This window comes from Coffea arabica, chromosome 10c (genome assembly GCF_036785885.1).
Source record: "Coffea arabica cultivar ET-39 chromosome 10c, Coffea Arabica ET-39 HiFi, whole genome shotgun sequence".
Classification (NCBI taxonomy): Eukaryota; Viridiplantae; Streptophyta; class Magnoliopsida; order Gentianales; family Rubiaceae; genus Coffea; species Coffea arabica.
This window is the reverse complement of record NC_092329.1, coordinates 12,134,521-12,158,902: the sequence shown is the minus strand read 5'-3', so window position 1 is coordinate 12,158,902 and position 24,382 is coordinate 12,134,521. Positions and strand designations below refer to the sequence as shown.

At 36.9% G+C, this 24,382-nt stretch overlaps 2 long non-coding RNA genes across 2 annotated transcripts; one reads left to right on the top strand and one right to left on the bottom strand.

Moving 5' to 3' along the window:
* Positions 1 to 2,004: 2,004 nt before the first annotated feature.
* LOC140016283 (uncharacterized) lies at positions 2,005 to 2,991 on the bottom strand. Its single transcript, XR_011822661.1, has 2 exons — positions 2,934 to 2,991; positions 2,005 to 2,229 (listed from the first exon to the last, which is right to left on the bottom strand). It is a non-coding gene; the product is annotated as an uncharacterized lncRNA (long non-coding RNA).
* Positions 2,992 to 10,244: 7,253 nt separating this feature from the next.
* Positions 10,245 to 11,281, top strand: LOC140016272 (uncharacterized). The gene is made up of 2 exons (XR_011822628.1): positions 10,245 to 10,352; positions 11,057 to 11,281. It is a non-coding gene; the product is annotated as an uncharacterized lncRNA (long non-coding RNA).
* Positions 11,282 to 24,382: the final 13,101 nt, after the last annotated feature.

Below are 24,382 nucleotides of genomic sequence, written 5' to 3'. Positions count from 1 at the left end.
TGCTGTTTATATTTTCGACGGCCGTTTCCGTTTCCATTCGGCATTTCCGCGCGCATGTGTGTCCGTTTTGCCAATTTGCTTGATGTATACATTTTAGTAGCCGTTTGTGAAATAATGTACAACCTTTTATTACAGACGGTAGTAGGCTAGGCGAAGCCAGTGGGACCTACTAGCTGTCGCACGCGACGTGATTTTCGCACTTTTGCTATACTTGTTCTTTACATAAGTATCCGGGCTGTTTCTATGTATAATTCGCTTATGTACTTTGATGTGGATGAAAGGGTACTTAGGCGAAAGTGTACTTTATTACACTCGAGTTAAACCCTAATTTGCATCTGTATTTGTACATAACATGTGTATATGAATTGTTTTGGGACCGAACCCTTTGAGCTTGTAGCTCGGGGTGACTTTTGTGAATTATGAAATATGATGAGTTTGGGGTCCGATCTCAAGACCTAGACGGACTATTCGAGCCGGCCGGGGTTTAGTCGAAGTCAGTCCAACCTAGCCTTGAGGTCATCACGTTTGTGAACCAAGTTCGATTTCGTTTTGATTGCTCGAGCCATTTTGTGCGGTTGACTGGCCAGTGAGGGTGATAAGGGGTACGGTAAGAGTACAAGTGGAGTTCTACGGACCCTTGTTTGTGATCGATGGAGTGTCGACAGGAGGTCACATATAGCAAATAACTTGGTTTTGAAGCTAACATGTATCCTTAATTTGTACTGTTATTTCTTTTGCTTTTGACTTGGCATCTTTATCACGTAATTGTTCGTCTTGAGGTGCCATTTACGTTTTTACCCCTGTTTACTTACTAAACTTATAACTTACCCATTTCCCTTTATTTTCCTTAACAGGGGCCGACGCGGGAGACTCTCTGGCACTGTCACTAGTATAACTAGGTTTAGTTTATAATAGCCAGATAATTAAGATGGTTCTTCTTGTTATAGTGATCCGTGTAAGGATCCTTCTTCGAGTCTACTTTCTGATTTTGTTTATTATCATAAGATGAAGTAGTGGTCTAGATATCTACTTTTGAGGGTGTAACTAGAACTCTTTTGCTAATGTATATATTGTGAATAGCACTCTTTCGATTCATATAGCTTATATTGTTTTGTGTTTTCGAGTCCTGGCCCGAGCTAGACAGACGGTCCACTAAGCCCTTTGGTATGCCTTTGGGTGCCGTGGGGTCGTCACAGGTGGTATCAAAGCGCTTAAATTAGAGGATTTGAACAATTGGGACATACGTGATAAGCAGTAGGAATATGTGTATCTATTTAAGTTGAATGGTATGTTTTAAGCTGAAATGCCGACGAACTGACCAAATAATGTTTTGTAGGTATGGAGACCGTGGAACCTAGTGGATCAGGACCAGGGCCGAGACCTCCTAGTGCAGGAGGCCCGGTGAATCAGGTGCTACGCCGGCGTGTGCTCCGATTTCAGAGGAGGCCTGGGGGTCGTATTCGCTGTATTCCCCTTTTGGTCGGCTGAACCGGCCATATGAGTGCCGACAGACGTTCGGCTACCTAGATGAGGTCGTATGGCGGTGGACGACGAGCGACGTCGCCTGGAGAAGGCGTACGATCGCTTGATTAGACAGCTGGAAGAGACCAGAGAGGTGCCCCACGGGCAGGCTATGCACATTAGGGATTGGAGCAGGGCCTCAGAGATGAGAAAGAGAGGACAGACGCTTTTCGTTGTCAGCTCCACGACACACCAGCACCTCTTCACTATGAAGGGGCAGCTGATGGAACGGGCCCGGGGGATCATTGTGGCGACCCCACTTCCCCCTGAGGCGAACCAAAGGGTTGGCGGGCCGTCTGCCCAGCTCTCGCCAGGACTCACGCAAGCATTCTAACCCAAATCTTTTCGAAAAATATCCTAATCTATTACAAAACAATTTTTCCCGAATAAGATCTTCCTTAAATCCACATTAACTTCAGAGATAGCAGTGATAAATTAGCCAGTCGAGGCTCTTAAACGTCTCACGTGCTATGTACCAAAGTATAAAGTCGTACCAAACCGGATAGATAAACACATAAATCCATAATACAAACTTACAAGCCAAGCAATCGAATTAGGGTTTACACATTTTCCAGCTTCAAGTGGCAATCCAAAAGAAAAGTACATTATCTCCAAATAACGCATTACAGCCCACAAAATAAGTTATAGTATTCAAATACAATCCAAAAGGAAAACATAAGTAAGCATCCAGCTTTCAGTTTCCAGAACCTGTTAAGGAAAACAATAAACGTGGGGTGAGCTAAAGTTCAGTGGTGCCCCAAAACATGCAATCACGTAATAACAAACAGCGGTTAATGACATAGCAAATTCAAACAGTTAGGAAAGCGGATAACAGCACAAGGTAGGATACATGGGCTCTCAGGAGCCATTTTCCTCGCTTGATCACCATTTATCGTAGTTGACCCTCCGTCAACTCTCACTACTTATAATCCATGTAGATCCACTCATTTTAATCCTAACCCGTCACCGTTCATACCCTTGTCCCGGGCCCGCTCGCCGACTAAGGACGCAGTATACTCGAGATATACCCGTAGATGATTGGTCGAGGGATTCACCCAACGACATTATTGTAGTTAGATTCATGCGTCGAGAGATTCACCCAACAACGTAACTACATTTAGATTCATGGTAGTTGGATTCAGAAGTCGAGAGATTCACCCAATGACGCAACTACATTTAGATTCATGGTAGTTGGATTCAGAAGTCGAGGGATTCACCCAACGACGCAACTACATTTAGAATCAAAGATTCAGGAGAAAAATATTTTTGCACAAGTCACCACTCGAACGGCTAGTGCGATAAAGTACACACAGCTCATTTCGATGGATCAAAAACCAGTTTTGCAAATTATCACATATCGAGTCAAGAAAGTACTTTAAACAGGTAAGCATAGAACAGGCAGGGACACTCACCAAGAGTGGAGTTCAGATATCAAGTTGGAAATCGAATTCCGCGTCCTCGCAATATCCTAAAAACCAAAATTTAAACAGGGGTAAAAACGTAAATGGCACATCAAGACGAACAATTACATCACAAAGATGCCAAGTCAAAAGCAAAAGAAATAACAGCACAAATTAAGGATACAGGTTGGCTCCAAAGCCAAGTTATTTGCTATGTGTGACCTCCTGTCGACACTCCGTCAACCACAAATAAGGGTCCATAGAACTCCACTTGTACTTCCACCGTACCCCTTATCACCCTCACTGGCCAGTCAACCGCACAAAATGGCTCGAGCAATCCAAATGAAATCGAACTTGGTTCACAAATGTGGTGACTTCAAGGCTAGGTTGGACTGATTTCCACCAATCCCTGACCGACTCAAATGGTCCGTCTAGGTCTTGAGATCGGGCTCCAAACTCATCATATTTCATAATTCACAAAAGTCATCCAAGCTACAAGCTCAAGGGATTCAATCCCAAAACAATTCATATACACATGTCATGTACAAATACAGGTACAAATAGGGTTTAGGTCGAGTGTGATAAAGTACACCCTCGCCTAAGTACCCTTTCATCCACATGAAAGCACATAAGCGAGTTATACATAGAAACGGTCCGGCTACTTACGTAAAGAACAAGTATAGCAAAAGTACGAAAATCACATCGCGTGCAACAGCTAGTAGGTCCCACTGGCTCCGCTTAACCTGCTACCATTTGTAATAAAAGGTTGTATCAAATTATTCCATAAACGGCTACTAAAATGTATAAATCAAGTAAATTGGCAAAACGGATACACGCGCGCGTGAAAAGTGTATAAATCGAAACATAAGGTGTACTTATTATTCGAGACATGAACAAATAAAGAATACAAAATATAAATGTATATACACAAAAGACACACAGAAGATAACCTAAAAGATTGTACTCAACTATATACATGTATTTACAAGGTCACACCAAAAGATATACAAGTTATCTGACATCCGGTCGGTACAAAACCCATTAAATACATAAGCACTCCGACTCCAAAATCTAGTTAGCCAGCCAAATAATAAAAAAAATCAGCCATATTAGTTATAACAAAAGCAGTCTATCAGATGATCAAAAGAAAGTCTAAGCGGCGACCCTATGCACCTCCCCTAGGGCTCCAATCCCCAATAGAGTCTAAAGTGCCCACCTCATCCATCGGCTCTGGACCGGTAGTTCGGGGTGGTGCCTCCGTGGCCACATCTAACAAGACCTTACAGGTCAACATGATTGTGAGAACCAACTCCCTCATGCAATTACTTAGCTAGAAAATAAACATTTCCAGTTCAGAAATCGAGTTCAAACAACAACCATGAACATCAAAATTTTCTAAAATTTTCCTGCTTGACTCGGATGAACATGCTTGGCAGATTACACTTTGATTTCATTTTTTTTTTCTTTTCTGGTTTAAACTAACTAATTAGTTGCATGCAGAGTCTAATTAACTTGTGATCAACTATATAATTATGGTTGTAAGCTCAAACAATAAAATTGAACAAATCAGGCTGCAATAAACAAGCTAAGCTCTCGGCAGCTCCAAAACATGCACATAACCGAACTTCTTTTCTTAAAACTCCCATCCGGCTGCCTATCATCCACATGCAAGTTCTTAGATAACTTAAACTTCTTGTTTTTGATTAGTTAAACACTTAATCAAACTCAGATTGTCGCAGGAAGTCAGAAATAAAACTACAATTTCAAGCCAGCTCCTCGGCAGCAACATTTTAACCGAACAGAAATTTTTCTAATGATTTGATTTCAACATCCGTCTGCACAATCCTTACATGCAATCTCAGATATAGCTTCCTCTACTAGAATTCAACCTAATTAGTCCAGAAATTACCTCAGATATCAGCTAGGCTTACACACGAAAATTTCCAGAAATTTCTTCCCTTGCTCTCGGCTTCAAGTGCAGTCGGTTGGTCCTGATTCCTAAGTTGCGCCTGGAATTGGTTGCAGCTGGTGGATTTGAGTTTGGTTGGTTGGAGTTGGTGGAGATGAAGGTGCAGAATGGTGAAGTTTCACTGAAAATCTTCTCCCTGGTTTCACTCCAACTCACGGCAGAACCAAAAAAATTCTGGCAGCTCACGTTCCCTCCTCCCTTGCTCTCGGATGCTCTCGGTCTAAGGCAGAGGAAGAGGTGAGATGTGGTTGAGTAGAGGAATTGCAGTGATTTCGGTGGAGTTGTGCAGAGAAGGAAATGAAATTTGTGAAGGCGGTATCTTGGTATTAAGAAAGAAATGGTTTGCGGTTTTGTTTGTGCAGAGAAGGAATTGGAATTGCGGTTTGTGTTTGTGATATGAAATGTGAAATAGAGCAAATGGTATTGTGGTGCCGTGGTTTACGAGAAAGGATTGCATATAAGAATTGGTTGCGTATCGAATTGGTAATAGCTGCGGTGATTAGACTTGTGGTCAGAAGTTTCGTTTGGTTTGCATGGAAATGTAAGGGCGTTTTGGTCTTTTCACTTTGCTCCCTAACCTCAACTTAATTTCTCAATTCCAACTTAATTCTAAAAATTATCCCCAAGTGTGATTTGAACGCCTAATTATACCCTAATATACCTAAACCATATTTATCGAATAATTCTCGATTAAATTTGAATATTAAGGTTCCTAGTAATTCTTATATTATTTAGCGATTAAATTAGTTCTTATAATTTTCAATTATTATTTCTCAAGGAATAGAGTTAGTCTAACTCGAAATTTATCGATTTAATAATATAAAGTCAAGTGAAATAATAATCAAATCCAAGGGTGTCAATTTGCACATAAAAATTATTTTTACGCACTTATTGTGAAAACAAAGAAAGATAAGGATATATTTATCGAATTTTCACGCCTTAAGTATGTTTAGTATATTAGAATCATATTTATCTAAAATTCATTGGTTTTCATCTTAACGCGAAAATTCTTATTAACATTTAACATTAGCAACTAATTGGAATTAAACATAGGAATTTAAATAATTTATTTAAGAATAGTAAGTCTATCGACTCGAGTATCATTAATTTAGCATAAAGGAATTTAAGTATTCTAAGTTTTTATGTTAAGGCAAAAATTAATCTAACCCTAAAGATTTTAATTTAGTCTAATCAAACCAAGAAATTTCACAACTTAAGAAAATTATATTATTTTTCACATAAACCTATTTTTACGTACTTAATTGCGAACAGGTAAAAGTAATGCTGGAAATTATTAAAGAATAAAAGAAATGCAAATGAAATATGCACTAGCTTATATATCCATTTTTAGGGTTCTCACATCCTCTCCTCCTTACAAGAATTTTATCCTCAAAATTCACACTTTCTAAGGAAATAAATCAGGGTACTTTTTCTGCATTTCCTCTTCTAATTCCCAAATTGCTTCCTCAAGTCCATGATTTCTCCATAGAACCTTCACCAGAGGAATTTTCTTATTTCTCAGTTCCTTTACTTCTCTTTCCAAAATCTTGACTGGTCCTTCTTCATACGTTAACGTCTCATCCACCTCAATTCCCTCCAGGGGCAGCACATGACTTGGGTCGGAATAATATTTCTTAAGCATGGAAAAGTGAAATACATCGTGAACCTTAGCCATGCTTGCGGGTAACTTCAGCTGATATGCTACATTCCCAACTCGCTTTAAAATTTCGAAAGGTCCGATATACCTTGGATAGAAGAAGCCCAGGAGAAAAGTGAAACTTATTAGGGAAAGGCTTCAAACCGCTCAGAGTAGACAAAAGAGCTACGCCGACACAAGGAGGAAAGATTTGGAATTCGAAGTAGGATACAAGGTCTTCCTAAGAATTAAACCCTTGAAGGGCGGAGTAGTGCCAGTTGTGAAATTTCTTGGTTTGATTAGACTAAATTAAAATCTTTAGGGTTAGATTAATTTTTGCCTTAACATAAAAACTTAGAATACTTAAATTCCTTTATGCTAAATTAATGATACTCGAGTCGATAGACTTACTATTCTTAAATAAATTATTTAAATTCCTATGTTTAATTCCAATTAGTTGCTAATGTTAAATGTTAATAAGAATTTTCGCGTTAAGATGAAAATCAATGAATTTTAGATAAATATGATTCTAATATACTAAACATACTTAAGGCGTGAAAATTCGATAAATATATCCTTAGCTTTCTTTGTTTTCACAATAAGTGCGTAAAAATAATTTTTATGTGCAAATTGACACCCTTGGATTTGATTATTATTTCACTTGACTTTATATTATTAAATCGATAAATTTCGAGTTAGACTAACTCTATTCCTTGAGAAATAATAATTGGAAATTATAAGAACTAATTTAATCGCTAAATAATATAAGAATTACTAGGAACCTTAATATTCAAGTTTAATCGAGAATTATTCGATAAATATGGTTTAGGTATATTAGGGTATAATTAGGCGTTCAAATCACACTTGGGGATAATTTTTAGAATTAAGTTGGAATTGAGAAATTAAGTTGAGGTTAGGGAGCAAAGTGAAAAGACCAAAACGCCCTTACATTTCCATGCAAACCAAACGAAACTTCTGACCACAAGTCTAATCACCGCAGCTATTACCAATTCGATACGCAATCAATTCTTATACGCAATCCTTTCTCGTAAACCACGGCACCACAATACCATTTGCTCTATTTCACATTTCATATCACAAACACAAACCGCAATTCCGATTCCTTCTCTGCACAAACAAAACCGCAAACCATTTCTTTCTTAATACCAAGATATCGCCTTCACAAATCTCATTTCCTTCTCTGCACAACTCCACCGAAACCACTGCAATTCCTCTACTCAACCACATCTCACCTCTTCCTCTGCCTTAGACCGAGAGCATCCGAGAGCAAGGGAGGAGGGAACGTGAGCTGCCAGAATTTTTTTGGTTCTGCAGTGAGCTGGAGTGAAACCAGGGAGAAGATTTTCAGTGAAACTTCACCATTCTGCACCTTCATCTCCACCAACTCCAACCAACCGAATTCAAATCCACCAGCTGCAACCAATTCCAGCCGCAACTTAGGAACCAGGACCAACCGACTGCACTTGAAGCCGAGAGCAAGGGAAGAAATTTCTGAAAATTTTCGTGTGTATGCCTAGCTGATATCTGAGGTAATTTCTGGACTAATTAGGTTGAATTCTAGTAGAGGAAGCTATATCTGAGCTTGCATGTAAGGATTGTGCAGACGGATGTTGAAATCAAACCATTAGAAAAATTTCTGTTCGGTTAAAATGTTGCTGCCGAGGAGCTGGCTTGAAATTGTAGTTTTATTTCTGACTTCCTGCGACAATTTGAGTTTGATTAGGTGTTTAACTAATCAAAAACAAGAAATTTAAATTATCTAAGAACTTGCATGTCGATGATAGGCAGCCGGATGGGAGTTTTAAGAAAAGAAGTTCGGTTATGTGCATGTTTTGGAGCTGCCGAGAGCTTAACTTGTTTATTGCAGCCTGACTTGGTTCAATTTTATTGTTTGAGTTTACAACCATAATTATATAGCTGATCACAAGTTAATTAAGCTCTGCATGCAGCTAATTAGTTACTTTAAACCAGAAAAGAAAAGAAAATGAAATCAAAGTGTAATCTGCCAAGCATGTTCATCCGAGTCAAGCAGGAAAATTTTAAAAAATTTTGATGTTCATGGTTGTTGTTTGAACTCGATTTCTGAACTGAAAATGTTTATTTTCTAACTAAGTAATTGCATGAGAGAGTTGAGAGTTTAAAAGCATGTTTTAACCTAGAAAATAAAATGAAAACAGAACATCTCTTCATGCATGTTCATCCGTGGCTGATGGACAAAATTTCTAGATTTTTCTGGATAATTTTAGTTGCTGAATGAATCTAGTTTTGAAGTGGAAATTTTTACTAGCTAGCTAAGTGTTAAATGCTGAATTTGAGTATCTAACACCATGTTTAAACCAAGGAAAAATTTAATCTAAAGTATATTAGTTGCTGGAAAACTTTGGAAGCCGCAAGTTGGAACCAGAGATTTCAGTTTGTTTTGGAAGTTTAATTGGTTTCTGGAAATTTATTTTATTTTTCCTTGGAATATAATGATTTCGAAATACAGAGGAGTTGTAAGTATTAAGTTGTGTAAGTTGTTTAGCAATGAAATATTTGATAAATTGAAGATGGAACCAGAAAATGCTGGTTTATACATGCTGGAATTTCTTTTGTGGTAGCCGAGGGGTGAGTTGGAATCTTAGCTTGGCTTTTAAATTTTTTTTTCGTTGAAACATGATGGATGAAAATGCCTGGAATATGTTGTTTTGGAGTTTTATAAGAAATGTATGAATGTCCTGTTTCTTCGTGAAACTGAAATTGGGTTTGGATCGAACTTTTAGCTTACTTGTGGTTTAAATTCTTAATTGAATTGTGGTTGGAAGTAATTGGTGTTGTCAAAGGCTAATGATTGATGAATTCCTTGGCCATTTGAATGATTTTATAAGTATTACTGGGTGATGAAATTTAATTGCTAGAATTTCTTGGAGGCCTTGCTGTTATTTTTATTTGTTTAAGCTGAGCTTGCTGAAACCAAGTGCTAATGATTGATGAAGCCTTGGTCATTCATTTTATTTTTATCAGAAATGCATTTGTTGAAATCTAGGGCTAATGATTGACAAAACCCTAGTGATTTGCTATGTGATTTTGCTATATTTGATCCATAATATGATTTCAAAACGGAAGCAGAGCTGTGAAAGTCGTTTCTACCTTGCGAACTCGAGTAACTGTGATCAAATTAATCAAAAATATTTTCCAACTAGTATTAAATTATAAAAATTCAATATCTAGTGTTTTGCCTAAAACTTTCCAACCCGATAATTTCCTTTAGCTCAAACTAGCCTTATTACCTTTGGAAAATGATTTTCCTAGTTTCTAAAACTCTAGCCTTGTTTTACTCCTTTTCTTTTCTCTAAGAATTGTCCTTGGCTAGTTAACTATAGGAAAAGGGCCAAAATACGAGTTTTAATAATTTTAGTTAAAAGCATAGGAACTTGCTCGGCAAGAAATCTTATTTTTAGGTAAAATAGTTTTAGTAATAATTTTTGCAAAAACCATAGCTTTAAAGAAATGTTCAAAGTAACTTCCTAACGTGGATATTAAGAGGTTTGTCGACTTATTTCGAGAAAATAATAGTAGTTACCCTTTTATAAGGAAAAGTATTTTAAGGAAATCTATAAGAAACATTTCTTCTACTTTTGTCAAGTTTTAACCTAAGGGACTCTTGATTCTTCTAAGGAAAAGTAGATTAGTAGTATATTAGATATACCTCGATGTCTATAAGCTTAAAAACTGAGTAGAAACTTATAGTTTCAAATTTTGGTTTTTAGGATATTGCGAGGACGCGGAATTCGATTTCCAACTTGATATCTGAACTCCACTCTTGGTGAGTGTCCCTGCCTGTTCTATGCTTACCTGTTTAAAGTACTTTCTTGACTCGATATGTGATAATTTGCAAAACTGGTTTTTGATCCATCGAAATGAGCTGTGTGTACTTTATCGCACTAGCCGTTCGAGTGGTGACTTGTGCAAAAATATTTTTCTCCTGAATCTTTGATTCTAAATGTAGTTGCGTCGTTGGGTGAATCCCTCGACTTCTGAATCCAACTACCATGAATCTAAATGTAGTTGCGTCATTGGGTGAATCTCTCGACTTCTGAATCCAACTACCATGAATCTAAATGTAGTTACGTTGTTGGGTGAATCTCTCGACGCATGAATCTAACTACAATAATGTCGTTGGGTGAATCCCTCGACCAATCATCTACGGGTATATCTCGAGTATACTGCGTCCTTAGTCGGCGAGCGGGCCCGGGACAAGGGTATGAACGGTGACGGGTTAGGATTAAAATGAGTGGATCTACATGGATTATAAGTAGTGAGAGTTGACGGAGGGTCAACTACGATAAATGGTGATCAAGCGAGGAAAATGGCTCCTGAGAGCCCATGTATCCTACCTTGTGCTGTTATCCGCTTTCCTAACTGTTTGAATTTGCTATGTCATTAACCGCTGTTTGTTATTACGTGATTGCATGTTTTGGGGCACCACTGAACTTTAGCTCACCCCACGTTTATTGTTTTCCTTAACAGGTTCTGGAAACTGAAAGCTGGATGCTTACTTATGTTTTCCTTTTGGATTGTATTTGAATACTATAACTTATTTTGTGGGCTGTAATGCGTTATTTGGAGATAATGTACTTTTCTTTTGGATTGCCACTTGAAGCTGGAAAATGTGTAAACCCTAATTCGATTGCTTGGCTTGTAAGTTTGTATTATGGATTTATGTGTTTATCTATCCGGTTTGGTACGACTTTATACTTTGGTACATAGCACGTGAGACGTTTAAGAGCCTCGACTGGCTAATTTATCACTGCTATCTCTGAAGTTAATGTGGATTTAAGGAAGATCTTATTCGGGAAAAATTGTTTTGTAATAGATTAGGATATTTTTCGAAAAGATTTGGGTTAGAATGCTTGCGTGAGTCCTGGCGAGAGCTGGGCAGACGGCCCGCCAACCCTTTGGTTCGCCTCAGGGGGAAGTGGGGTCGCCACAATGATCCCCCGGGCCCGTTCCATCAGCTGCCCCTTCATAGTGAAGAGGTGCTGGTGTGTCGTGGAGCTGACAACGAAAAGCGTCTGTCCTCTCTTTCTCATCTCTGAGGCCCTGCTCCAATCCCTAATGTGCATAGCCTGCCCGTGGGGCACCTCTCTGGTCTCTTCCAGCTGTCTAATCAAGCGATCGTACGCCTTCTCCAGGCGACGTCGCTCGTCGTCCACCGCCATACGACCTCATCTAGGTAGCCGAACGTCTGTCGGCACTCATATGGCCGGTTCAGCCGACCAAAAGGGGAATACAGCGAATACGACCCCCAGGCCTCCTCTGAAATCGGAGCACACGCCGGCGTAGCACCTGATTCACCGGGCCTCCTGCACTAGGAGGTCTCGGCCCTGGTCCTGATCCACTAGGTTCCACGGTCTCCATACCTACAAAACATTATTTGGTCAGTTCGTCGGCATTTCAGCTTAAAACATACCATTCAACTTAAATAGATACACATATTCCTACTGCTTATCACGTATGTCCCAATTGTTCAAATCCTCTAATTTAAGCGCTTTGATACCACCTGTGACGACCCCACGGCACCCAAAGGCATACCAAAGGGCTTAGTGGACCGTCTGTCTAGCTCGGGCCAGGACTCGAAAACACAAAACAATATAAGCTATATGAATCGAAAGAGTGCTATTCACAATATATACATTAGCAAAAGAGTTCTAGTTACACCCTCAAAAGTAGATATCTAGACCACTACTTCATCTTATGATAATAAACAAAATCAGAAAGTAGACTCGAAGAAGGATCCTTACACGGATCACTATAACAAGAAGAACCATCTTAATTATCTGGCTATTATAAACTAAACCTAGTTATACTAGTGACAGTGCCAGAGAGTCTCCCGCGTCGGCCCCTGTTAAGGAAAATAAAGGGAAATGGGTAAGTTATAAGTTTAGTAAGTAAACAGGGGTAAAAACGTAAATGGCACCTCAAGACGAACAATTACGTGATAAAGATGCCAAGTCAAAAGCAAAAGAAATAACAGTACAAATTAAGGATACATGTTAGCTTCAAAACCAAGTTATTTGCTATATGTGACCTCCTGTCGACACTCCATCGATCACAAACAAGGGTCCGTAGAACTCCACTTGTACTCTTACCGTACCCCTTATCACCCTCACTGGCCAGTCAACCGCACAAAATGGCTCGAGCAATCAAAACGAAATCGAACTTGGTTCACAAACGTGATGACCTCAAGGCTAGGTTGGACTGACTTCGACTAAACCCCGGCCGGCTCGAATAGTCCGTCTAGGTCTTGAGATCGGACCCCAAACTCATCATATTTCATAATTCACAAAAGTCACCCCGAGCTACAAGCTCAAAGGGTTCGGTCCCAAAACAATTCATATACACATGTTATGTACAAATACAGATGCAAATTAGGGTTTAACTCGAGTGTAATAAAGTACACTTTCGCCTAAGTACCCTTTCATCCACATCAAAGTACATAAGCGAATTATACATAGAAACAGCCCGGATACTTATGTAAAGAACAAGTATAGCAAAAGTGCGAAAATCACGTCGCGTGCGACAGCTAGTAGGTCCCACTGGCTTCGCCTAGCCTACTACCGTCTGTAATAAAAGGTTGTACATTATTTCACAAACGGCTACTAAAATGTATACATCAAGCAAATTGGCAAAACGGACACACATGCGCGCGGAAATGCCGAATGGAAACGGAAACGGCCGTCGAAAATATAAACAGCAGATTTGCCACCCCAAACCGTTTTGACCATAAGTTAGGCTATAAATATCGGATTAAGGTGTATAAGACACCATTTCGAAAGCTAAGAGAACGAGTCACAACTTTCATGAAGACATTAAGAGCTAAAATAGACCTCTTCGTAATCAAAATAGACAAAAACTATAGCCACCAAAAACTATCTTAGGCAATTCAAACAATTTAGAGTGTTTGGATCGTTTTGTATGCTTCCAAGGTCCAAACGCTTTGAAATTTAGCAGTTAGACAGATCACCCAAAGCTCTACAACTTTCATGAAGGCCCTTCAACTCTGATCTCAATGGAACTAGAACAAAAATGCACGAAACAGTCCCAGCAGTTTATATTCAGGTTGTCGGATAGCCCCTGTTTGAACGACCATAATTCAGGACTCGTAGATCCAAATCAAGAAATTCTAAAGGTGTTAGAAAGCTCAGTTATAAGGCTATAACTTTTGTGTTTTGGCCAAAAGCTGAGTCAACACGAATCCCAATGAAAAATGGAACCAAAGCTGCAGGATCGCACTGTCCTGTTTTTTTTTTTTTGTTCTTTTCTGGGTAGTTAATTTCCGTGGCGCAAATGCGTGGTCCAAATGCAAGCATCGCATGCAAGTTTTCTAACCATTTCCACACCAATACAACACACATATACCATCTCCCAATTGTTTTATAAGAAACCCGAAATTCCTTTCTCAACTTAACCTCAAAACCTAGCCAATACTAACCATATTCTATGCTCTAACCTTACAAGCCCTAACTAACTTTGTCTATCCATATACCAATCAAGCCCTAACTATTTAAGCCCTAGCTAAGCCAACCTAACTCTCTTTAAACTAGGGTTTCATGACCAAATTGGATTTTACTAAGAATCAACCATACAAGTGAAATTATCACACCAAAATTCCATTGGCAAGCCAAATAACCAACCAAACCAACTTAAGGAATCATGAAGCAAGGAACCCTAACTTCTCCTAGCTTTAGCCAAAATTCTTGCAACAAAATACCACCAAAATAAACCATTAAACTACTCTACAATTACCATTACCATGTATACCATAAGAGTTCACAACCACAACAAGAACATCACTTTCATGGGTTCAAGACTTCAATCACCAAAATTTAACTTTCAAGTGAGATGTTTTACCTCCAACCAAGCTTTGCAAGCGATGGAATCACAACAATCAAGTGCCAAGGCTGTTTCCCTAAGTTCCAAGATCAAGATGAATGGCTAGAAGTAGATGAATTTGGAAGAAATCTCTCTCCTTTCTTGCTCAAGGCTCTCGGCCCTCTCTCTCTCTCTCTCCCTTTGATGTTTGTTTGCTTAATGACTTATGTTTATCTTGTATTTCCTATGATACAATATAAGTCAAAGCCCATGAAAGATATTTTCACCTCAACCAATCACACAAAAGCTTGCATTTTGCTTCTTAGCCCTTACAACTTCACTTTATCTTTCTTACTCTCTTGCCCACAAACATATAGAAGTCTTTCAATTAACTCCATAGGATACATACTTAATCTAGTTTAAAACGCTTAATTCCGCTTAATCGCTTCACTAATCACCCTCCTATTTTAACCGTCCCTTCTTAATCATACCTATCCTACATATAAGCAACTAAACAACAACCTTTTTTATATTAGCAAAATTAGAGGTTTTAAACCCAACTTAGGGTTTCTAATTTATTAGAGCACTAGAGGTTTTACTAGTTTAGGATTTTTAGCTTTTTAAACCTACTTAACCTTTGTAAAATAAATCAAATCCTATACTTACCTATACAAAAACATACATTAGTATGCCTAATACTAACTCCAGCATGAACTTGTGATTAATACGAAAACTAGGGTTTTAGCAATAACCCAAATTAGGAGTTTCTAAATATTTAGAACAAAATAACAGTTAAAGGATTACCACTAACCCTAAAACCACATTTTGCAGCAAAAATGACGCTAATGTTCTTTAATTCACATAATATCAAAATTAAGGACTAACCGGGGTCTCACAATTATAATTATATTTTGTGTATATGCTAATATATTACAATTATAATTAAAATATATTTATAATTATATTTTATGTATTATATATATTATAATTATATAATATATTAGTATAATTGATATTTATATATATGTGTATTATATAACTATATTATCACAGTCAGAGGAGGAAATAGGTTGATGGCTATCTTTCTTTACTTATTATGATATTGTTAGTACAAGATCTACGAGTTTGGATCTAACTAATTGAACTGGCTAACTTGGTATATTTTCAAATGCATTTATTATAATGTTGTTAGTACTAATCTAAAAATATAGATCTGTGATGATGAGTATAGAACCTGTGATTGCCAACCTTCGGTCCAAGTAGTAAAACCATGAGATTTGGCAGTAAGTCGTGTAGGAATGTTGAGATTTCTGTGATTATAAATCCAAAACGGTGAACTGTTCAAAAGAATAATTTATTTTTCTAGATCCATATACTAACTTTATTATAATTTGTTTGAAAATATAGTCGTTATTTATAGTTAACTTGTTTCAAAAGTCCAGATCTAACATTTTAAGATTCGTACTATCTTTGTTATAATCAGTCTAGAAATATAGTTATCCTCCATAGATCTCGAAGGATTTTGTACCAAAGGAAAGAGGATTACTGTCATTTAACAGGTTTAATCTGCTTTATTTTATTTTATTTTATGATTTCTTTTTATAGAACAAAGTCTAACCTTCTCAAATCCTCTCTAAACACCCAACCAGTAAATGATCTGGAAACCGGAATTGTTTGGATCGAGTAATCAATTTTCATTCAAAAGAAACTTAAAAACAAACCTCATGAATTCCAAATCGACATGCAAAAACTTAGATATGAATTCTTTGCAAACTACAATCAGTATAAAAGAAAATAATTTTTTGAGAAATATCAGGGAGAAACTCGGAAAAACATATAAGAAGACTTCTATGATTTCGTAAGAAAAATAAGGCAACATGTGCAATTCTTTGACTGGTATGAGTCTCAAACAACCTAAGTTTTCACACCAAAACTCATAGATCCAGTCCAAACTAAGTCAAAATCCATAAATCTATCTATAGATATATCTCAATCAACTCATTTGTTAGAATACTCAGTAGAATCCATAGATCCAACAAAATCAATCTATGTATCCACACCAGAATTTATTAACCTTCCAGATTTACAAGAATTCCTGAAATACAATTTTATAGAGCTACTATATTCTCCAGTAGATCTATCAAACCTGGTAGAACTACCAAATCAAAAGTCTATCAATACTTCAAAACTTCCGGTATCTAGTCAACTAATAAACAATTCTGACAATAACACTAGTCTTGAAACAGAAAAGGACATAGAAGATCCCACAGTAAATGTTTTGGCAAAAATTCAACCCCTTGTCAAACTTATAACTGTTAAAGATCTTCAAGCAAAAATTATTTCTCTCAAACAGCAAGCTAAGACAATTGAGACTACAGCTCAGTCTGCCACTGAAGTCTATCTTATTACTGGTTATCAGTAATAATTACATTGCAGAAATAGAAATTTTATTTGATACAGGAGCTGATTTTAGTTATATTAAAAAAGGGTTTATTCCAACAATATTTCTTGAAAAATAAAAGAAAGTCTTAGAGGACCCAATGGTTCCCAACTAAATATCTAGTTCAAATGTCCAAATCCAGTTTTCATATGTATCGATTAAAGAGACATTCCTCTAGCAAAAGACCTAACCAACAACATCATATTTGGTACAACCTTTGTCATCAAACTTATTCCATACTTAATCACTGATGAGGGGATCATACCCCAAAAATATGGTCAAAATGCTCTTTTATCCTTCTCCAGACTAACAGTCCAAAAAATACTGAATTATTTATCCCTTAAATACAGCCAAATCAATTTCTTGAAAAAAGAATTGTTTACAAAAGAATAGATAAACAACTCCAGAAGTCAGAATTCAACAAAAAATTCAGAATCTACAAGCAAGAATTCAAGAAATGGTTTGTGTAGAAATTTCAAATTCATTTTGGGTAAGAAAATATCACACTGTCCACCTTCCTTATGAACCTAATTTTGAGGAAAAGAGTATTTCAACAAAGGTAAGACCTATACAAATGAATCAAGATTAACTTCAACATTCTCAAAAGGAGTTTAATGTCATGCATTCATGTTTAAATATCTCCTTTAAGATTTTATCTTAGCATTGGTAAGACTTTGCAGTTTTGTAAGACGGTTGGTAAGTCCGGGAAAGGATGTTCCACGCTTAGACTCGATTGTTCCTCATAAGATAAAAAATTAAGCAAGATATTAAAACATGGCCGCATTCCTTAGCATTCCTTAGACAGTTAAAAATAGGATCTAGTTCAAAACAAGCTAATATAGTATAAAGTCATGAATATCATATGCCCGTAAATAATTCAGATTGGACTATTCCAGAAGAAAAAATAGAACATATTTATAGAATAGGCCCTTTAGATTTCGAAACAGCTTTATCAGTTAAAACTCATGAAGAGACAATATCTATCCAAGAAGAATTTCAATCAATTCCATTACTGAATCATAATACAATTCAAAAATATCTTAGTAAAGGATATATATATATATTCATATTGGATTAATTCAAGTTGCAGTAAAACCTTTATTCCATTCAGGAGTTGATGTGCCTATATACTTAGCTTTAAGAGATACGAGACTCAAAATATATAAAACTTCACTTTTATCTATGATTCAAACAAATGTATGTAATGGACTAATTTACTCTAATTGTGCTCCAAACTTTTCAGTAGATTTAACAGATCCACATGTTTTGAATTCAGTCATATTAGATATTCATTTACAAGGTGATGAATTTGAGAAATATACAAAGAATTTTGCTATAATCTATAGAATATATTACAGGCCTTTGTCTTCACAATTAAATCCAAAATCAGAGTAATCTTTGAAGTGGAAGCTTCTTGAAGCGAAATCAATTTTAAATCTTTATTGATCTCATTGAATAGAAATGCGTACAAAGAAATTTAAAAACTGAGAAAGAAGGGGTTTACAAAGAGATTTTTAAGATAACTTAAAACTCGATACCCTCCTTCTATTTTTGAATCATATTTATAGAGTCTTCTATTTTTGAATTTCATCTTCATTTGATTGCGAACTCTTTCATTTGAATTTCATTTGCCGACACCTTATCTTCTTCTGATTAGTGGCTTTTGAGATTCTTATCCTTACGTTGAATTTGACATCTTGAAATTGGACGACATCTTTATCAAAAATCTGTCGGATTTTGAACACAAGGACCATCGAAATGATCAAAAGTAGATTCCGATGATGACCCAACTGACTCATCTTTTTTGTCTTCTTCTTTTTGTCTAGATTTTGCAAATAATTCAAATATTCTTTGAGTATCTCCGGATTTTGCATCATCTTCTTCATTAAGAAATTATTTGCAATTGTTTCTGATGCTGAGCTACTTGTTTTTTCTTTTTCTTTATTCTGTGGAGTTGTTGGGGTATTAACTCCTTTTGTAGTCTGCTGATTTTAATTTATCCATTTGAGTTTTTCTCCCGTTTCTAAAAATTTTAAAATATTCTTTTGATCGCAGAACTCTTGATTGAATCCTATTCACCATTTGATCTTGAATTCTCTAACTAATGACATTGGAAGTGGTTTTTCTAGTTTTTGATGAACTTTGAAACTCCAGCAAAAAATCCATGGTACTTTGAATTTCATATGGAATAATATTGGTCTTGTATATTCTTCCCCCCTCGCTTTTTTGAGGTATGTTTGGAATCCCATCAGAATATTTGGAGGTAGAATTTCTTTTAGAAGACCAAACCATTGCCACTAATGATTGAACTAAATTGGAAATTCTCTACTACAGCTTTCTTTAAATGTAAAAAACTATGAATAATTGAATGATCTATACAAAAAAAAATGATACCATGCCATTTTGTAATCTTGATAAGTGAATCCATTTGGAATGAATCTGACTGAGAAGGATTTTCTTGAATAAAGAGAAACCAGAACCAACCCAAGTATAAAGCAAGCATATAAAACTTATAGAAAATCAGAGTAATCTTTGAAGTGGAAGCTTCTTGAAGCCAAATCAACTTTAAATCTTTATTGATTTCATAGAATAGAAGTGCATACAAGGAAATTTTAAAACTGAGAAAGAAGGGGTTTACAAAGAGATTTTTAAGATGATTTAAAACTCGATGCCCTCCTTCTATTTTTAAATCATATTTATAGAGTCTTTTATCTTTGAATTTCATCTCCATTTGATTGTCGACTCTTTCATTTGAATTTCATTTGTCGACATCTTATCTTCTTCTGATTGTTGGCTTTTGAGATTCTTATCCTTATGTTGAATTTGACATCTTGAAATTGACCGACATCTTTATCAAAAGTCTGTCGGGTCTTGAGCACAAGGACCACCGATAGAATCAAAAGTAAATTTCGATGATGACCCAACTGACTCATCTTTTTTGTCATCTTCTTTTTTGTCTTGATTTTGCAAATAATTCAAATATTCTTTGAGCAACTCCGGATTTTGCATCATCTTCTTCATAAAGAAATTATTTGCAATTGTTTCTGATGCTGAGCTGCTTGTTTTTTCTTTTTTTTTTTATTCTGTGGAATTGTTGGGGTATTAACTCCTTTTGTAGTATGCTGATTTGGATTTATCAAATTGAGTTTTTCTCCCGTTTCTAAAAATCTTAAAACATTTTTTTGATCGCAGAACTCTTGATTGAATCCTATCCACCATTTGATCTTGAATTCTCTGACTAATGACAGTGGAAATGATTTTTCTAGTTCTTGATGAACTTTGATACTCCAATAGAAAAATTCATGGTACTTTGAATTTCATGTGAAATAATATTGGTTTTGTCTATTTTTTCCCCCTCACTTTTTTGAGATATGTTTGAAATCCCATCAGAACATTTGGAGGTAGAATTTCTTTTTAAAAACCAAACCATTGCCACCAATGATTGAACCAAATTGGGAATTCTAGACTACAGCTTTCTTTAAATGTAAAAAATCATGAATGATTGAATGGTCTATGCAAAAAAACACGATACCATGTCATTTTGTAATCTTGATAAGTGAATCCATCTGGAATGAATCTAACTGAGAAGGATTTTCTTGAATAAAGAGAAACCGGAACCAAACCAGGTATAAAGCAAGCATATAAAACTTACAGAAAATCAGAGTAATCTTTGAAGTGGAAGCTTCTTGAAGCCAAATCAACTTTGAATCTTTATTGATCTCGTTGAATAGAAGTGCGTACAAGGAAATTTAAAAACTGAGAAATAAGGGGTTTACAAAGAGATTTTTAAGATGACTTAAAACTCGATGCCCTCCTTCTATTTTTGAATCATATTTATAGAGTCTTCTATTTTTGAATTTCATCTTCATTTGATTGTCGACTCTTTCATTTGAATTTCATTTGCCGACACATTATCTTCTTCTGATTAGTGGCTTTTGAGATTCTTATCCTTACGTTGAATTTGATATCTTGAAATTGGCCGACATCTTTATTGTTAGGAAATTGACTTAATTTCTTTTAGGTAAAATTCCTGTTTTGTGTGGAAGTAACTAGTTTTCTAATTGAATTTAGTTACTTAAAGTAGTAGTCAAATAAATTCCTATTTAGTTAGATACTATTTTCTACTCTATATGAGTTTAGGAAATAGTGTTGATTTCCAATTGTTATTTGGTTTTTTAGCAGTAATATTCTCTATAAATAGATAGATTGACATACTACAAAGATACACAAGAAATGAGTGAGAGAATTCTTAGTGGGTGAGAGGGTTATACAAGAGTTGGGGCTTGGGAATCAAGTTGTAATCTTGTGGTATTTTTCTCGTAGTAAGAACAAGTTTTTCTCTCCGTGGATGTAGGCTTGGTGATTAAACTGAACCACGTTAATTCTTATGTGTTGTTCATCGTTCATGCTAGATATTGTTTTCTATTAAATTGTTGGTCTTTTCCTTTTCAAATAATTGGCCTGATACCCCAACAAGTGGTATCAAAGATCCGTTGGGGTTTTGGTTAATTATTTAAAATTGAGTGGGTGGTGGTATACCATGGGGTTTGGAACTATACAGTTTCCAATTCAACCGTTTAATGGAACTACAAGTTTCACTCTTTGGCAAAGAAGAGTGAAGGATGTTCTAGTTCAACAAGGTTTGGCAAAAGCGTTGAATGGAAAGAACAAGAAGCCAGAGAGGATGAATGATGATGAGTTTGAGGAGTTGGACGCAAGGTGTGCGAGCACGATTCGACTCTATGTGACGGACAACATCATAAATAATGTGATAGATGAGGAAGATTCTGCAGCAGACCTCTGGAAAAAATTGGAAAAGCTTTATCTGGCTAAAAACTTATCCAATAAGTTGCATCTAAAGCGGCAACTCTATGCACTAAAGATGGTGGAGGGTGGCAGTCTCATGGATCACATGAATACGTTCAACGGAATTTTGGATCAACTCCAAAAGGTTGGCGTAGATATTGAGAAAGAAGATAAGGCCCTTTTACTTCTTACCTCAGTCTCTGATTCTTACGAAAGTGTCGTGACTACCCTGTTGTATGGGAAGGACACTTTAAAATTCGAGAATGTGCAATCTTCTTTGTTGGATCATGAAAAACAAAAAAAGGCAAACCAAGATGTGACACAAGAAGCTGCTTTAATTGCTCGATGTGAGAATAAAAGAGGAAAACAATTTGACGGTGAATCTAAGGCAGGTGGGTCAAAGGTCAAGAGAAAGGGTGGAATTCAGTGTTTTGGTTGTCATGAATTTGGCCATATCAAAAGATATTGCCCTCATCGAAAGAAAAATGATGAGAATGACTATGATAATGTTGTTGGATATGCATCGGGTGGAGATATTCTCACAATTTTCAAAGGTAATAATACTTCTTCTCGTGATGCTTGGATTTTAGATTTTGGATGTGTTTCACATGTTTGCTCCAAGTTAGATTATTTTGATACTCTCCAAAGAAAGAAGGCAGATTTTATGTTATTGGGTGATGGATCTACTTGTCAAGTCAAAGGTGTTGGAGTGGTGAAAATCAAAATGTTGAATGGAGAGATTCGTTCTTTGGGTGGTGTGGCTTATGTCCCAAAACTACGTAGGAATCTAATTTCTTTGAGCCAATTAGACTCCGAGGGTTACCATTTTTCAGCTGCAGGTGGGGTCATGAAAATCACACATGGCGAGACGGTCTTGTTGATGGGGAAGAAATATGGTAATCTGTACCATTTGAATACCTCAATGGATTGGGAGCGGAAGGGGATCCAAGAGTGCTCTCAAATTACAAATGGTAGTGAGAGGAAAAATCCTATTATGGGAGAGGGTGAATTGAGGCCCCTCTCGCGAGTCAACTAGATGTTGGACTCGGTTAGCTACACACATTCATTTGCCGATTGAATCAATTGAAAACAAGACCGTATTGATTCGGGTGTGTAGTTAGGCACCAAGGTACTTGGTGAGAAAAGACAAAATTGTTATTTTTTTGGATGGTTTGTTGTGTTTGCTAAAAGAAATTTTCGCCAAGGTGGAGATTTGTTAGGAAATTGGTTTAATTTCTTTTAGGTAAAATTCCTGTTTTGTGTGGAAGTTGTAACAGCCCCACTTTCCCCAAAGGCGAACCAAAGGGGTTAGCGGACTGCCTGCCCAACTCTCGCCAGGACTACGGATTAGTTCACGTCGATCTATTACGTTCCGGTACATACCATTGCGCACAAACAAGTCAGAATCACAAAATAAAAAAAAAATGAAAATCGAAGCCGAAATGAACAGTAGCAGACACGTCAGAATCCGGCCGGAATCTGGCCGGATTTCCGGCCGGATACAAGGCCGAGAGCAATCCAATTTTTTTTTCAAACTTCCACTCAATCCGGCCGTCAATCCGGCCAAGATTCCGGCCAGAGAGCAACTGGCCGGATTTCTTTTTTTTTTTCCAAGCAATCCGGCCTTCAATCCGGCCAGTTTCTGGCCGGATTCCTGGCCGGATTCAACACTGTTCATCCTCGCCAATTTTTTTTCTTTTTCCTTTTGAAAGTCGTGTCACTCCGAAATTCATCCAAACATCAACCAAACATATATATATATATACATCAATTCAACATTTACAAGCCAAAACGGCATGCCAAAACCATTCATCATGGGAATACATATTCGGTTTGCCTATCAAAAGGAAATGAACCCGATACACAATAGGGTTTCATTTCGTGAGCTATACAAAAGACATTTACATGCTCAACTTGGCAATTGACTATCCAATCCATTCTCAAAAGTAGTTATATCCCTGTAAGGAAAACAAATATCACGGAATGAGCTAAAGCCCAGTGGTATACTACTACATGAGCAACCAATAGCATATAGCATATCCAATCACTTAAAGTACACAAATAAGCAATGAAGCAAAACGGTAAAAGGATACGGTCGGCTCTCAAGAGCCCATTTCCATGCTTGCAATCTTGATCCAACCTCATTGACTCTCCGTCAATGTTAAAAGTACCAAACCGTAGACCACCCTTTACTTCCAAATCCTTCCACCCATCATACCCCAACCGGGCCCGCACTCCATTCAGTCATTTTGGTAATACTCTAGTATACCGGAACCAAGGGTCTCAATACCACAAGGTTCCCCAGTACAGTCCCCGTGGCAATTCAATCTTCACGACCAAGCCCTCGCCGGCTCGATCCAATTGACTACCAAACGGGGTTGAGCTCAGTAATACAGTAAGGTCGTTGGACATCATCCAAACAACACCAAATCAGTTTCCATAAAATGGAATGCAATAACTCATATATCAAGTTCAGTAAGACAGTGAAACAGTGGACAATCAGTGATACTATCAAAAGGGGTGAGGGCGGTCAAGTACACCCTCACCTTAATCAATTCCAATATCCAAGTAAGCCTTCAAAGCATCACATATACATTTAGCAAAGCCACATAATAACATATAAGTGAGTAGTATACTCACTAATCAATTAAGTGCTATTTCATGCACTTCCGTCAGGAGACTGTCGTGAACCACCGTCACGCCCTAGAACACGTAAACAAATGCAATGAGACTCG